General features: G+C 39.0%; 1 protein-coding gene across 6 annotated transcripts in view; it reads left to right on the forward strand.

Moving 5' to 3' along the window:
- The window catches only part of FOXP1 (forkhead box P1), a 375390-nt gene that overhangs the window by 50138 nt on the left and 308153 nt on the right, over positions 1 to 17099 (forward strand). For 5 of the 6 annotated variants that reach the window (XM_025456558.3, XM_025456571.3, XM_025456567.3 and 2 more), the window contains exon 2: positions 1639 to 1699. The exons of the other annotated variant lie outside the window; for it this stretch is intronic. The gene's annotated coding sequence lies outside the window, so the exon portion shown is untranslated. The remainder of the gene's footprint in view (positions 1 to 1638; positions 1700 to 17099) is intronic. 6 annotated transcript variants of the gene reach the window in all.

Raw genomic sequence — 17099 nt, forward strand, 5'->3', positions numbered from 1 at the left:
TCAGTAGGATCTTCCGTAGTTCACTTCCTTTCCATTTAAGATTCTCCAAGTGGTGAGATGGAAATATTGAGTATAGATTATTGCTGTCCCTCTATCTAATGAGCTCTTCTTACTTGGGAGGAGTTGGGCTGCTTTGCAGATCTCCCCACTACCCTGAGGACCCCACCAACATCACTGCTCCCTGTTGTCTTAGCACCATGTGCCCTGTGACAAGAGTTCTCACCAATAGAGAAACCAATCCTGGGGACACACATCAGCAGTGTATCTCAAAATTTTCATTTTCAATTTGAATTGTTTTGTGTAAAAACAAAAAGGTTTGGGGCAGGTTGCAAAATAGTAATTTTAAGTCCCAGAGCTAGGGTTTTCCCCCACCCAAATGGTGAACATTTATGGTGAAAACCTCCAATTTCCTCTTACAGTAAACACGAAAATTATGATTTCACTCAGAGCCTGCATTTTTTTCCAATCTTTATGGCAAGAATCTGCATATACTTACTTGTGGAAATGTCATAAATTGGCCTCAGATCAATTCCTCAAAGATAGTACTCACCAAAGTGCCACTTTCAAATTTTAGCCCTTGTGAAATAAGATTTAACTCTTCTCAATAATGTTTGCCTTTCCACATTCAGGGCTGACAGCAGAGGGATAAGCAGGGATATATTCTGTATAAAATTAAAACTACTTCATTACATATTGTTCTGAAGAGTGAGCAAAAGGATATTAACATTTTAGCAAAACGATGATACGATCTTAGCATCTTACAAAAAATCACATGAGCATTTGGTCAGCTGATGTGGATTGAATCCTGTACCCTGTCGGTAACTTGATCTAAATTAATAAACAAATGTTTTTCTTTTCACTGGTGCCATATGTTGATCCCAGTTACAGGGGCAGAAAGAGGCAGCTTGTAATGTTTCTTAGAGGGTTACACAATGTTTTGCATAAGAGAGTATGCAGATGCAGGAGTAGATGTGGGATGAAACATGTTCCAGACTTTCTTTGTGTTTTAGGGAGATTGGTTTCAATTGTTTATTTCATCTGACACAAACCATTTTTATGTAACTCAGTATATCTGGTAGATATATGCTAAGTGGAAAACATAGTGTGAACAGCTTTCACCAACTGATTAACCCTTTCCCCTCCCCAAACTTGAAGATCCTGGTGCTTGTATTCTTTGGAAAGGTCCAGGGTGGCATAAAGCATCTTGTCTGTAAGAATTCACTCTCTTCCTAAGGGGGGAAAAACAAGTCTGTGCTTTAATGAAATCAGAGATGTGGATGTTAACTAAACAGAGACACGTTCAAGGAGCAGCCTGGTTTCCAAAAACAAAGGCCGATGAGTCACGTATTATTGCACAAGAAAATAAATTGATAGATGACACGATGAGAAAAAGTTCATATGCAAAATTCAAAATGTTTCGCCTTTACTTTTTCCACCCACGTTGTTTTTGTTGTCTTGAGGAGCTCACTGGCCTGTGCACCAGATCTGTGGTCCTGGGATTTGTTTTTATTAACTCTGAAAGTCGTTTGCCATGAATTGTAATGGAGCGCTTTTGTTGTTCTTGCATCTATTCCAGGCAAATAGGTGGTTGCTACTCTCTCTTGACATTCAGACTTTGATGTTGTCTTTTGTTTTCAGGGTAAGAAGTGACCTTTTGAGGTGACTATACCTGAAGATTGCTTTCCAGAAGCCAAAAAAGGTAAATGCACATCTGATTAGTGGAATTCTATCTTGGCCTGTATCTACCTCCTTCCAGATATATCTTAATTCAATTCTTTTCTGATCTACGTGGCTACCAAATATGTGTGTGTGTGTATTTGTGTGTAAGTCTGTATGCAGTACAGTAAGTTTTGGGGAGATTGTTAACGAAAAGACTGCCCTTAAGAAATGGTCCACAGAGTGATGCATTTCCTCCAAACATTAACAAACTTTGCTCTCTTTGTTGAAGCTGAACTTTATTTTTTTACATTTAAAAAACATTTTTTTTGGTTGTTGACTTGGTGGGCTTAAAGTTAGAAAGGAATAGTCACATCACAGAAGTGGTGATTCATAAAAATTGCTGCAAACATGAGTAGCGCATGTCAGTGTTCTGTGCTGAAATGGTGTCATCCGATTGATGTTCATCTGGCGGCTTTATAATCACCTTGTTTCAGAAATTAATAGTCAAGCACCATAGCAACACGGCACATTGATGTAACTGCTGAGCGGCGTGGAGCATATCCCTGTGATGTCAGCACTAGGCTGCCTTGTTCTCTTGACCTTGCTTGAAAATCAAATGAGTATTTGATTTTGAAATTAGAAGTTTTCAGAGAGACTAATGTAGCTTGATGAATTAAAGCTAAATTAAATTTTCTCAAACTCACTTTTGGGAGGGGGAACCAAAAAGCACTTTGCTTAAAACCGTTATGGATGCTACATATTTTCTTGATTCCGAAGGTATGTCTCCAGTGAGGGCAGTGGTCATCTTATACAAGTTAATCTTGCAGGTCTCTTTAATGACTGGTGTTTCTCAAGTAGCATCTTCAGTTTATTTTTGAATTTTGGCCAGTAATAGCTTCATTTGCTTTAGTAGATTTGCATCTCTATTAAAACAGGTTCCTTGCTGACCTGGTGGCACAAAGTCTTAACTCAGATATGACTAAATCAGGCTAATGCATTTGTAGAGACTTCCTACTCTTTAGTTGAACGTGTTCTGGGTTTTTGTGGACTTTTACAGTGTGAAGATTCTTAGATCGCTATTTTTTTTTTTTTTAATCTTACTGAGCGTTTTTGGGACCCTAGAACGCCTCTTAAAGGAATGGATTTGTTTTTGTGGTTCCATTCTGGCGCATTTCTGATTGGAAGCAAAAAATCCACAATGCTCCATTTCATCATCTTTGTTGTTTAAATTAAGCCTTTGTGAGAAGCACCTGATTGTCCTCCACGGAGGACAGCCTCATTCATAGGCTGCAGCACCAGTAGGGTTGATCCAAACTAGTTTTTTGGGGGTTATCAAGTCAAAGCAGTTTCCTTTGTGGAGACCCAGTTATCAGATCTTAAAAGTGAAGGCTTAGTTAACTCCAGGTATCTGCAAACTTTCTCTGTAAAGAGCTCTGTAGTAAATATTTTCTGTTTTGTGGGTCATTCTGTCTTTGTCACAGTGACTCAGCTCGGCTATAAGTTGTGTCTCCTGGTCTCCGTGAGCCCTGCGAGATCTCAAAGGTGTTCCTCATGCAAAACTGTGCCAGGTGTTTAACTCATCTGGTGCCATTAGCTAGCAGAGATTTCTAGCAGAGCTAAAAATTGTGATTAAACAAAGTGGAAAACATGGTTGAAGAGATGAAATATTCACCTCTAGAGTTCTGTTACCCGACAACTTCAAATAAGGGCATCTTGAGCAGTTGTCATTGTTTTCTTTGGAGTCACCTGTAAGCATGAATTATTTTTCTTCTGGCTTGATGTCTTTATAATGCCTACGCTAACACCCATGACCTGTAAATGGGCACATTTGAATTTGTGTGATGATTTGTTTCCAATTCTGTGATACTGTTCAAAGTTTAAAATATCATGAGATAGGGGCAAGTTTGGGAAGAAAAGAAAAAAGGTTCCAGGATTTTTCATTAGTGTTGACTAAGAGTAGTCCATGGGGAGAGAAGAAATTCTTTCTTTATAATTAATGTCAAGGACATGGTGTGTTATATTATACGTTATACTGCAAATTAGTAACTCCTTGTCAAATTTCAGGAACAGTGAAAAATTTTGTCCTTCTGATGGCTCCTGTCATGACACAAAGGAAGCTGAGTAACAAATTCATGTAATTTTTCTTTTAAACTTGACTGCCAGGAAGCTCCGAGTAAGAGATTTTTGCTCCATCTCTGTATCGTTTTTTTCCACTCCAACTTTTGGTGATTGAGATCTTATTAAATAAACTTCATTTTTCCTACCCCCAATTAACATTGGATTATTTATTTTTTTATTCTATAATATCAATTCCATCTTATTTGACCCTATTTCAAATTTAATTTTTTTCTTTAGAAATTAATGTATAGAGACTTCAATAATACATCACATATAATTTTTTACCTTTGAACAGCTCAAAGATCCTTCAAAAACGAATCCTTATTTATTTTGATCTCATATAGAAGGGAAAAACAATTTATTAAACATGTATAAAAAAAAAAAAAGATCTGTAAAATGGCTGGAAGGGCTACTGTTTCTTCCCAGGGAATGAACCTTAAACAGAGAAGAGTGGGATTCCCAGGTGGCTTCATCGGTTAAACATCCTACTCTTAATTTTGGCCCAGGTCATGATCTCGGGGTTGTGGGATCTAGCCCTGCATTGGGCTCATGCTGAGCAAGGAGTCGCTTAGGATTCTCTTTCTCCCTCCCCCTCAAAAGCAAACCAAAAAACCAGAAAAACCAGAGAAGATTGTGTATCCAGTGATCGTGAGGAAACCAGCGCCATCTCCACACCATCAAAAAGAGGTAGATTTCAGATGCCAGGAACTTCTCAGTAAATGTCATGCCCACATTTGAAATCTGGGAACCATTAACAGTCAGCATAGATGCAAATAAATATGTCTACATTGGCACTATGGGAAAAACTAGTTATGAATATAAAAGTGGCCAGGCAAATTCAGAAAAACAGATGAAGCCATTTTTCAAATTTAGATTCAAAGGTCTGAAGAGTCATAAATAACAGTCATCTTACTTGGTAACGATATAACAATTTTCTTCCAAGTGGATCTGAACACTTTACAAAATGGGTTTGGTTGCCAGCTTTCTTGAGAGATAGGCAGCAATGATTATAATCCCTACTTTACAAACTGGGAAGGTGGTCCCAGAGATAATTGGTAACTTACCCACGATCATGTAGAATGTCAAGACTAGACCTAAAAAGACATCTTGTTCAGGTCACACTTATATTGATGTCCTTTTATCATGGCTGCCTTAGTTTGGTAATTTAATAAAGGTTTATATGTCATTTTCTCTCTGCTTTCTCCCAACATTGGCATTTCACCTAAATGCATTTTTGCTTGAGATTCAAATCCAATTTGTGAAATTCATCTTATATCAGTTCTAAGTGGTATTATTGGGAGTGGATGATGATCATCAAGCCCATTTAGAGTACAATTAAGTGGTTTTTAAAAAATATTTTAGGCATCTTTAAGCTTCACATCTTATGTGCTAGTTAATTTCTTTGTTGTTGTTTTAATTTATTTTGTATGGTCAAATTATTTGTGAAAAAGTTAAGAAACAATCTAAAAGGAAGTATAATCATTAGCATTTTCCTCTATTCCCAATTTGAGCTTTTTTTGTTGTTGTTGGATCAAGGAGTATAAAGCATCCTTATAGACTCTACTTATTGTGTCTTGCATACTGCAGGTTATATCTTGGTTACAAATAAAGGTAAAATGGCTATTCGGCTCTTTAAAATATATCTATTGATTCTTTTGAAAGTTTATATTTATTTGATTTAAATATTTAATGACAAAAAACATTCAAAGTTAAATCCATTTCAAAATGACCGCTTTATAGCATTCCACTTTTGAATTGTGTGATTATTAATTCACCAAGTTGTTGTATAGACATAACAGTGTCTTCATTGAGCCACCAGATGACCGCACTAGCTGAATCACTAGTATATTCAGTGAAGCATTTGAATCCTTCCTGTCTGCCTCCCACCCTTGTCCTCACTCACCCATGTCTGGGTTTAATAGGGTAAAGACTAGGCTGATACAGCATAGAGACCCCAACATACAATGGCTTACATAGAAAAGAAGTTTACTTCTCTCTTATATAACAGTCTGACCAGTCTAGCTTAATTGGGCAGGTTCTTTCTCTCTTTTGCTCTCCTACCTTGGGACTATGTCATTATTTACATGGTTGAAACATAGTGGGGAAGTCCAAGGCAAGCAGTTTTCTTTGATACAAAGGAGTTAGAAATTGCACACATCACATCTACTGACCTTTAATTGGTAAGATAATGGTTGCCTGGTAGCAGGAAACTGCAGTGGCTGCTGGGAAAAGTATCTACCAGGTTGTCCAGGAGCATGGGAGAATTGGAGAACAGGTTTAAGGGGACAGTGAGAACACAATAACTTGATTGTTGAATTGCCCCAGTCCAATGATTTCATGCATTCATTCATTCATACAGAAGTACATACCATATGCATACATAAATTCCTACTGCAGATATTTACTGATGATTGTGTGCTAGTGGCTAAGATCATAGTGCTACATAAGAAGAACATGGTCTCTGTCTTCATAGAGTTTATTTTATAGCAGGGAATACCCAGATTATGAACAATGATGATGACCAATGTTAGGAAAGACAAATATTGTTTGCTGGGAGAAAGTGGCCTATAACGAAGAGACCCAGGGTAGCAGGGATTTAATGTATTTTAGCTAAATGGAAGCTATGTTAGTTTAACTTAATTTTGTTGTATCTTTCATTCCAGTGCTGTTTTGAACATTATCAGGCATGTTAATTTTGTTACTAGCTTTATTAAGATATAATTCATATCACAATATAGTTCACCGACTTAAAAGTGTACCGTTCGATGGCTTTGGGTATATTCCTAGAGTTTGCAACCATCATCACAGTCTCATTTCAGAACATTTCAGCACCCCAGAAAGAGATCCCTTAACCATTAACAGTCACTCCCATCAACTCAGCACCTGACAAAGACTAATCTACTTTCCGTCTGCATAGGTTGACCTATTTGGGACATATCCTACTATGTGTGGTTTTTTTGTGAGTGACGTCCTTCACTTAGCATATCTTCAAGGTTCATCCCAAGCATTTAAATTTGAACCTATCAAAAAATAAATAAATAAATTTGTAACTCTCTTACAACCTGAGTTGTATAAGGTCTTCCTCCTAAACCCTACAAAATGGTGACCTGAAATATTCTTAAAGGGGATGGAGTTAGGGGAAAAATTACTGTTTTCATGTTGTTTATATTTTCATAGAGCTGATTTGGCCTCCCAACAGTTAAACTTCAAAATTTAAATGTTTGCATTTTAATTTAGCTGTTTTTAAACATTGTTAACCATAATGCTAAACTAAGTTACTCTGTAAACAAGAGCTGTTTCTCTTGAATGTTAGTTTCAAAGAAAAAAAAATTTTTTAAATATTGATTTCCAGAGAAATATGCTCAATAGAGTTCGTTTTCAAGCAGAAGTCACTTGTTGAAATGTACATGAAGGCATATTTAGTAGTAAAGGCAATCTTTGCAGTGATTATCAACTAGCCATATTTTGCACTGTGAACAATGAGAAATACAAAACCGAATAACAAATGGTTTCTTCATCTTTTAAAAATGATGTTTTTGTTCTCCCATCTGCCAAGGGCACAAATATCCCAGTTGCTCACCTTGAGTATCTTAGGAAGAGATTCTCAGTTTAGGTGACAACGTAACAGCTTAGCAGAGAGATGTAGGAAGTATTGCCTTACTTTGGCAATTCAGAAACCTAGGGAAGAAATTTGAAGCTTAGCTGTACAAAAACAAAACCCTGTTTAAGGTAGCAGATCTGTGCTAACCTTGACTGTGTCACCCTTCTCGTATCTCATAACATGTAGAACCTTCAAGGAACAAATGTTCTATTGGTGGTGCAGTCCTTATTTTGAGGCCATTTGAAAAGTTGACCTTCTATCCAGGGTTGAGTGTGGATTTGAAGTTTATAGAACTTCTTGAAGAGACTACTGGTGAGTGGGAGTTTGCATTTGAAAAATGAAGATTAATCATTTAAATTTGTACTTCTCTGTCCTTGGTCTGAACTATTGTACTCCTGTAGCCTTTGCGTGGTGGGCTGGGAGGGGAGAAGAATGAAAAAACTTGAAGTCTTTCTGCTCCGTCCCAATGTAGCTCTTTTTGAAGTGTGAAATCATGCAGATTTGCCCTTGAATTTTATATATTAGTATGTATGTAGCATATAATTATAAGTAATTAGATGTTTTGTTAATTATCTGACAGTGCGATGAGTTATTTAAAATTCCCTTTTAATTAAAAAAACAAGTCTTGCGTCATTGGATGGACGGTGATTTCACTCTGTGAATTGGCATGATACTTTAATTCTGCAGCCTAATTCTGCAGCCTCCAGGCCTCTTTTCTCTGAAAGTCTGTTTCCCTTTCAGAGGGTCCTATTTCACTTTCAGAGGTTCCTGAGCTGTCCCTAGAGGTCAGAGAAAGGGCCCCAAAATTTGGTCATCACAGATTACATACCTTAAAGTTGATTTAGCACAGTGATTTTCTTTTCTTTTTTTTTTTTTTTTTAGCACAGTGATTTTCAAAGTGGGCATAGGGACCCATTTGTGGTTAGGAAATCAATTTAGTGGATTGCTGTCCAAGAATTTTTCAGAAATGAAAGAAGCATACAAAAGAGTAGAATAAAATAGACTAAACCTACACTATCCACTGTGGAAACCACTAGCCACGTGTTTGCAGTGCTATTAGCCCAAACTTATATGTGCTCTAAATGTAAATTTGACAAAGTATTTAAAAGACTTTGTATGGAAAAAAGATGTGAGATGTTTGAGTTATTATTCCTTATTGATTACACATTGAAATCATATTTTTGTTGTGTTAGGTTAAATAATATAAATTATTAAACTGAATTTTAACTGCTTCCGTATGGTTACAATTACATGTGTGGCAGCTGTTATATTTCTAATGGACCGCTTTGCTCAAGTTGATGAGGAATATATCAGTGAATGACACCACTATCAGGCCCTCTGCCCATGGTTCTAGGGGATACGGACAGGCAGGGAAGTAAAATATGAATTCATGGTGATAGGTGCAGGGGAGAAAATACAGTTGGGTAAGGGAGATCAAATTGCCTGAGGAAGGGGTTCCAACTGTAAATAATCAGTGTAAGTCTGACTGTGCAGCACGGGAGCACCTGAGCCAACATCTAGCCTGCTCTAAAGAGAGCAAGTTGGCTGGTGTGGCTGAAGTCAAGTCATGAAGGGGGAGAATAGTCGGAAGCAAGGTCAAGAAGTAGCAGGGCCGGGTGCCTGGCTGGCACAATCAGAAGAGCAAGCAGCTCCTAATCTTGGGGTCGTGAGTTTGAATCCCACATTGGGTTGTAGAGATTACTAAAAAAATATATGTAAATAAACTTTGGTAAAAACAAAAACAAAAACAACGGAGTTACAGGGTTAGACTGAGTAGGGCATGTAGACTCACCGGGTCTTAGTCTTTTAGTAAAATAGGGAACGATCGATGGACTTTGAGGTGGGTCAAGATCTGACTCCTGCTTTGACTGAATCACTCTGGAAGCCATTCTGAAATTTACCTGTGGGTGAACAAAGCAGGGTGATAGGGAGGGGGGCTTGTTAGGAGGCCACTGTAAATATCCCGATGAGCTAGGATGATGGCCAGGATCGGGATGGCAGGAGAGGTGGTGAGAAATAGTTAAATTTGCTTTTTATTTGAAGGTAGAACCACAGGATTTCCTGGCGGAATAGATGTGGAATTTGAAAGAGTTGCATCAGGGATGACTCCCAAGATTTTTGTCCAGAATGATAGGATAGTATCATCTGATGGATTGCTTGTGGGTGGAAAGAGTCAAAGATGAAGGTTTTGGGTGATAGAACTGCTGAAAGGTTGGAGCTGCCATTAACTGAAATAGGGGACTCTATAGGGAACAGCTCTGATGGTATTAAAGGAAAAAAAAATATTTAATCTCACTTGTTACAGATGGTCAGGCAGACTTTATTCAGGACCGTCACAATAGGTGTTGGGAACACTCCAGTGAGATTTTATACGGGAGAGCGAGATTGGGCTCAACTCTGAATACAGCACAGGCAAGGAGGAATTTATAGCCAGGGAGGAGAGTGGGCGTCAGTGAATGGAAGATTACCACGAGGAAACATTGTGGGTAAGCAGAAGCTCTGAGCTACACAGACCTAACAGGGCTCTTGCTGAAGACAGGCCAGGGTGATCAGATACTACCTGGGTGTTGATGGAGGATGAAGAAACCAGGCAGATGTCAGTGGTGGTCAGATACTGAAGGTATCTGAAGGTGGTAGAGGGCTTGTGATTAGACAGACTTATTAGCAGGGGTCTTGCTAAAACTGGATTTTACAGGGAGGTGCCCAGATGGGTTCAGAAGCCCAACTCAAGTTGGGCCAAGCCCAGAGTCTTTGTCAGGGGTAGACGAGGAAAGCTGGGGAAGTCAGGAGTAAGGCTATAGACATGTGGGCTTTGAGCTGTTGATTATTTACCAGATAGAGCTGTCAAATGGCCATTGGGGCATGTGGATCTGGAAATGTCCTAGCCAGGGCTATAAATTGAGAATTTATAAGCATGTAAGTAATATGTGAAGGCAGGAACCTGGGTGAGCTCACCAAGGGTGTAAGTAGAGGAAAATAGGGCTCCAAGATGTGAGTTCTGAAGCCAACCACCAACATTAAGAGATTTGATTACAGGTTGCAGAGAATAAAGAGGCAAAGCTGGCTGGAAATTTTGCGGATTTGAGTGAACCAGGAGCCCATTGATGGCATTTTAAAGGAAGAGAACATTGAATTGCCTAAGTGGCTTAGTTGATTAAGCACCAGACTGTTGGTTTCTGCTTGAGTCATGATCTCAGGGTCGTGAGATTGAGCCCTGCGTCTGACTCCACACTGAGTGTGGGGTCTGCTTGGGTTTCTTTCTTTCTCCCTCTTCCTTACATGTGCTCTCTCTCTGTCTCTCCCAAATAAATTAGTGAAAAAAATTTTTTTTGAAAAAAAGGAGGACAGCATTGTTACCTGCATTAGAAGTTGCTAAGAAGTCAGAAGAGGGGACGCCTGGGTGCCTCAGTGGTTGAGCATCTATCTGCCTTTGGCTCAGGGCGTGATCCTGGAGACCCGGGATCAAGTCCCACATCGGGCTCCCTGCGTGGAGCCTGCTTCTCCCTCTGCCTGTGTCTCTGCCTCTCTCTCTGTGTCTCTCATGAATAAATAAATAAAATCTTAAAAAAAAAAAAAAAGAAGTCAGAAGAGATGATGACAAAGAACTGAGGATTGTGTTTGTCAACACGGAAGTCATCCATAACCTTAACCAGTCAAAAATATTTGAATCTTCCATAATATATACTGGCTTTGTATGACTACCAGTGTGCTTATGGTAGGCATTTTGAATGCTTTTTCGAGGAATAGTGCCTGTTTGGCACTCTGATTTGTTAAGGTCATTATGTGTACCCCACCCCTTGCAGCCCCACATGGACAGGGGGCTAACTCTGGGATATTTGGTCACAGTACAGCCTGCAGAAAGTGATCAGAGAAAAATTAACTGGTACACAAAGGAATTCTGTGCATTTTGCCCCTTTCAATTCTTTCTTTACTCCAATAATTGAGATAGTACTAGGTTTTAAAAAAAAGGCAGATATGGCACCGGGGTGGCTCAGTCAGTTAAGCGTCCGACTCTTGATCTCAGCTCGGGTCTTGATCTCAAGGTTGTGAGCTCACACCCCACACCGGACTCAAAAAAAGAAAGGAAGAAAGAAAATGAAGAAATGGCAGAGGAAAAGGGGGATGTATTTACATTTCTAACATAAAATATGTTGTTTTAATCATCTGAAGTATTAACACATGCTTGGTGTGGTTAACATGGTCTCTAGATTAGTAAAGTACTAGTCTGTGCTTGAGCCACATGCCAGTCTGTCACCTTCACCTTATACTAATATAGGTAGTCTTTGATGAGCTTGTCTGCCTTTCAACTCAACTCATAAGAGCATCAAAGATTCTGGCTTATTGAAAAATTCTGAAACAAAGTTAACATTCTCGAGATCTCTAGGCTGGTCCCAAATCTTCAAGCATTTAGAAAACTGTAGGTAAAATAATAACAAGTGTGCTTTGTCTCTCTTTAGGTACTAAATCCCATTAAGTTGGCACAGGATGAGGTAGGAATGTTCCCCCTTTGTGGAAGATAATAAATGTACTTCTCAGAGGAAGAAAATGTAGGAAGAACAATTTCACTGGTGACGACCTCTAACCAGTTCAACATTTTATCAATATCCTGCCAGTATTTTTGTACATGTAGATTTGTTTATATGTGCTTGCCCTGCACACACTATTTTGTTTCCTATTTTTACCCTTGCAGTATCACAAGTATTTTTCCAAGTCATTACATGTTATATCTAAATCTTATTTTAGGATACTTTGGTGACTTCTGTTGTTGTGTTGTCTATCACTGCGATGGTGGGGCTTCCGATTTTTTCCAGTTAGTCATGATGGCCAGGATGTCTGTGTTAGGCACCTCAAGATAGCTCAACCTCTTAAAGTAGTTTTATAAATGATGTTGAGATTTTAGATTATCATCTAGTTTCTCCCTCTACTTTTAGATAATACTAAAATGAAACTGAGCCATATATGATCACTCCTTGAGGTCAACTGTATGCATTTTCTATGAGTTGGTGAGGTATAATTTGCATTAATTTTTATCTCAAAATTTCTAGACTTTAAGTTGCTAGGGTTTTTTTTTTTTTTTTCTGATCTGAATCGTTTTTGTTATTTTCCCATGTCCCCAACTTGATTTTCAGCCTGTAAGCAGCTAGGAACTTTGTGTTCTTGCAAGGATTAGCTATTCATCCCCTCTTTACTATCCCAAACGTCACTCCTTCTCTTTCCCCAGAGCAAGCCATTGCTTTATGTTTGTATTTGCATCTCCAAAATTTGCTTTGGTTGGATTTCAGTCAGTTTACCCAGAAAAATTAAAATGTACTTACAGCTTTTAGAGTATAAAAATTTAAATTCTCTTCTCTCGTTCACCATACTGCAGCAGGACGTATGTCATTAATGGTTTAGGCAAGAGATATTTGAGTTCACTGAGGTTCACTGTGTATTTAAAATTGAGCTGTATGCCACTCTACTTTGTGGCCATGACCCCCATCTAGTTCTAAAATCCCCTAGTTGGCCATTCAGTGAAGTAGTAATCTCATAACTTCAGAGAGGACCAAAGAATGTGGGACTTCTCTGGTCTCTTCCTTGTAATTTACTGAAGATGAAACTGACATCCAGGAAAGAGACATGACAACTCCAAGCCACTGCATAATTGGAGCCCTCTGTGTTGGGAATCCCCTGGTCTTCTCTTGCACCTCTTCCTTCCTTTTATGATATGATGCTCCAAACAAGTGGAATTATTAAAATATGACAATGAAAAAGTTGACTATTAAAAAACCCAAAATATTTTTGTTTTATGTAGATGACCCTTATCTTAGATTTCATTTCCAGCACTTTTCATTTTTTTTTCATTTCCAGTCTTTTTTCCAGCAATGTTAAGGGAAATTACACCACTTACAAGTATTTCTGTGTATTTATCACTATGAGAAATGTCACCTAAATACCTTCATCTCAAACAAACAAAAATAAATAAAGATGTTCATCTCGGAAGATGCCCACTTTTCCCTCTCCTTCTCACCTTCATCTCCTCTTTCCCTCCTCTTCCAGCTACTGGAGCTGCCACTCCTGCTCCTTCTTCTCCTTGCTCTTGATTCCACCCTCTCCCATCTCTCACTCTCTGTCATCTGGTTCTGAAGGCTGAGGTTTTTTTTTTTTAAACAAGGCCATTTGATGAAGATACATATAAAAGTAGAATGCTCCTGCCAGTTTACTACTACTGTGCGTTTTATAAATCATTGTGTTATGCGTAGCCTGAGAATTTCAGTGTCCAGTGCCCTTATCTCACGGATTCGTACAAATGAACACCTCTCATGTGATGTGTGTTTTATCCAGGGCTGAGGCACAGGGAAGGATAATTGTGTTTTGCTTGTGTTTTTTTGAGGTACACACCGTCAATTTGATTGGAGCTACTTAGGCTCCAAGATCTTGTTCTTCCTAGCTCTGGAATGGGGTTGACATCCTCTCCTTATTTCCTTATGTGGGATAAAAATACATGAAGACCAATATAGAATTGTCATTGGGAACGTCACTAGCTATATTCTTATTATGTTATTAGTAATAGAAATAGAGTAGGAAATTCCCACGAACTTCATTTTGTTTTCTGATTACACATGTAAAACTAGCTCATTATAGGGAATTTGAAATTATAGAAAAGTAGACCAAGTATAAAAGTAAAAATAACTTAGAATCCTGACCCTGAGAATAACATAAATTTTCTGCCGTTCTTTTTTCATTGAGCGTACACATATTTAACAAAATTGCTGTATATTGACTATATAAAATTGTTTCTTTTTTAAATTTAATATTACATGGTGAGCATTTTCCCGTGTCATGAAGTATTGTTAAAGATATCTTAAATGATTACACACTGTGTCATCCTTTCACATGTAATACAATTTAATTAACTGTTCTTCAATATTGGGTGTGAAAATCGTTTCCAGTTTTTCTGTAATATTTTTATTGCATTGGGCATATCTGTGCACAGGTGTTTGTCAATTTTTTTTATTTCTTTAGATATATTCTAGAGGGGGAAATTACTTAAAGAGAGTTTATGGAATTCTTACAGGTTTTCCATACGTCTTGTCATCTTATTTTTTAAAATGCACCAGTTTCCACTCCTATTGACACTGAATGAGAGTATTTATTTTACTGCAACTTTGCCAACAAGGAGTATCAACATTTTTTTTAAAAGATTTTATTTATTTATTCATGAGAGACACAGAGAAAGAGGCAGAGAGACACAGGCAGAGGGAGAAACAGGCTCCTCTCAAGAAGCCTGATGTGGGACTCGATCCCAGGACCATGGGATCACAACCTGAGCCAAAGGCAGATGCTCACCACTGAGCCACCCAGGTGTCCTGAATAACAACATTTTTTGTTATCATTTGAATCTTAGGAGGAAAAAAAAAACTGCATGTCATTTTTTTCTTTTCTTGTTCAATTCTTTGATTATAAATGAAGTTCAGAAGTTTTATTTCCTTAGGCTGTTTACATTTTTTTCTTTTAATTGTTCATAAGTTTTGGAGCCGCCAGGGTTTGAAGAAGTGGGAATGAGGAAGCCAGAATGCTGAGAGCATAGGGAAGGGATCCTGTTGTTGAGAGTGTCCTTGACTAGTGGCTCTTGTGGGAGAATTTACAGAGTGAACTCACAGAGTACTACATTGCAGCTTTGGTCTAAGTGCTAAAATTATAAAAGGCCAGGCCACTGGCACTCAGACGTTCCTAAAACCAGATGGAGAGATCTGGGGCTCATAAGCTTTCCAAAAACTTGGATGCTTTAAATTTATTCCTTTATTCACCAAATAATCATTGAATGCTTACTTGTTTCAAGCACTCTTCTAGGCACCAGGAATATACTGGTAAACAGAGAAAGAGAGGCTCTTTAAATGTGGTAAGTCTCCCTCACTGCTTTGTAATGAGGACAAATGGAGAGTTCTACATAAAGCACTTAGCATAGTGAGAGTCATGGTTACTTCTCGTCTTGTTGCTTCTGCGGTTCCTCTGTTTGCAGCAGCAACTCAAATAAGAAACTGTCCAGCCAGGTCCCTTCTGTGATCTCCCTGTCACACTTGGGCAGGGAACGCTGTCACAAGGGCCTGTGCCCCCCAGCCTGAGAAACTTCTCTCCCATTTCTCTTTCAGTCCCTTTCTTTACCCACTGATCTAGTGATCTCTAGCCACGTGGTTTGAGAGAAGCTCAGCAGTGTGCAGTTGACCTGTAAGACCCTGGGGACAGACCTAGGGACTTCCCTCCCATAAGCCTCTTGTCAGTAGGGGTATTGCTGAAGGCCTCAGCTGCCAGGTGCACCCCTCCCTGGGCATTGGCTCTTTATCTGTAAGCTCCAGTGGCTGCTGATTCTCATCAACCCCTGAATGAAGGAATCAAAAATAGAAAAGGAAAGTGTTCTTCCTCTCCATTTCTCAGTGCTCTCTGGGATTCCGGAACTCTGCACTGAGTGGGGGAGGACAGCCCCCTGGGCTGAGACCACATTCACTTTCTCTCTGTTTTCTCTCGGGCTTGTCCCACTCCTGGGAATGCGCTTGGCCACCATCCCCCTCTCTGTGTACTTGCCTGGTTCCTGTCACCACCATTTCAAAACACTAATGATTTGTAATTGAGATAAACATTCCCCATGCTGACATGATGAAGGGGTAACTCGGGGGTTTGGTACTGGTGCCTCGCTCAGAGGCATGGACTGGCATGGACCTCATCTGAGTTTGGATGTGACAATTCTTAGGCAGATGCTGACAGGCTTCACCAGTTGTCCTCGTCTGAAATGGGGAGAATGAAAAGACGTATTTCATAGATGTGCCGTGAAGATTCTTATAAAGAACACTTTGGTTGAGAGTTCAGGCTTTGGAGGTCTGCTTTGCAGGTCCAGCTCTGTGACATTTTGGCTTTGTGATCTTGCGGAAGCCACCAGATTCTCTAAGCCTTTTTTCCCTTATCTAAAAAAATAAAATAAAATAAAATAAAAATAGGGACTTGGAAGTTGTTAGAAGATTAACTGAGTTATTTCAAGTAAAAAGTGCTTAGAACAGTGCTTCATACCCAGGAAGGGCTCAGTGATGTTGCTCAGTAATGTCTATTTTTGTTATTAGCGCAGTGCATGGAATGTAGTAAGTTTTCAAGGACGTTAATGTATTTTATTTATTAACTTTAAAGATAATGAAAATGGTTTTATTTTTTTATTATTATTATTTTTCTTTAGATTTTATTTATTTATTCATGGCAGACACAGAGAGAGAGAGGCAGAGGCACAGGCAGAGGGAGAAGCAGGCTCCATGCAGGGAGCCTGATGTGGGACTCAGTCCCCGGTCTCTAGGGTCACACCCTGGGCTGAAGACAGCGCTATACCACTGAGCCACCAGGGCTGCCCTGAAAATGGTTTTAAATGGCTGTTTTTCTTGGGGAGAATCTAGTTGGTGGAAATAGAAATGAAAGAGGCATCTTAATACCTTCCCCTGGCCCCAAAATAGAAAACACAACACAAACTTTTAAGATCCTAAGAAGAAAGAAGTGGTTTCTGAGGTTTTCAGGATAACATTATATTTCTGTATCATCTTCTCCCTCTCACTTCCCACCTGCCTTCACCAGGTAAAGGGTGGGGCCATCCAGCCGGATCCAGCTGGCTCATTTCTATGGATTTGAATCAGCCTGTCAGCTACACTGCCGCTTAGATCTGAGTGCTGAAATTTAGGCCAGGCCATTGACACCCAGATGCTCCTGAGTT

The sequence above is a fragment of the Canis lupus genome, chromosome 20 (assembly GCF_003254725.2).
Source record: "Canis lupus dingo isolate Sandy chromosome 20, ASM325472v2, whole genome shotgun sequence".
NCBI lineage: Eukaryota > Metazoa > Chordata > Mammalia > Carnivora > Canidae > Canis > Canis lupus.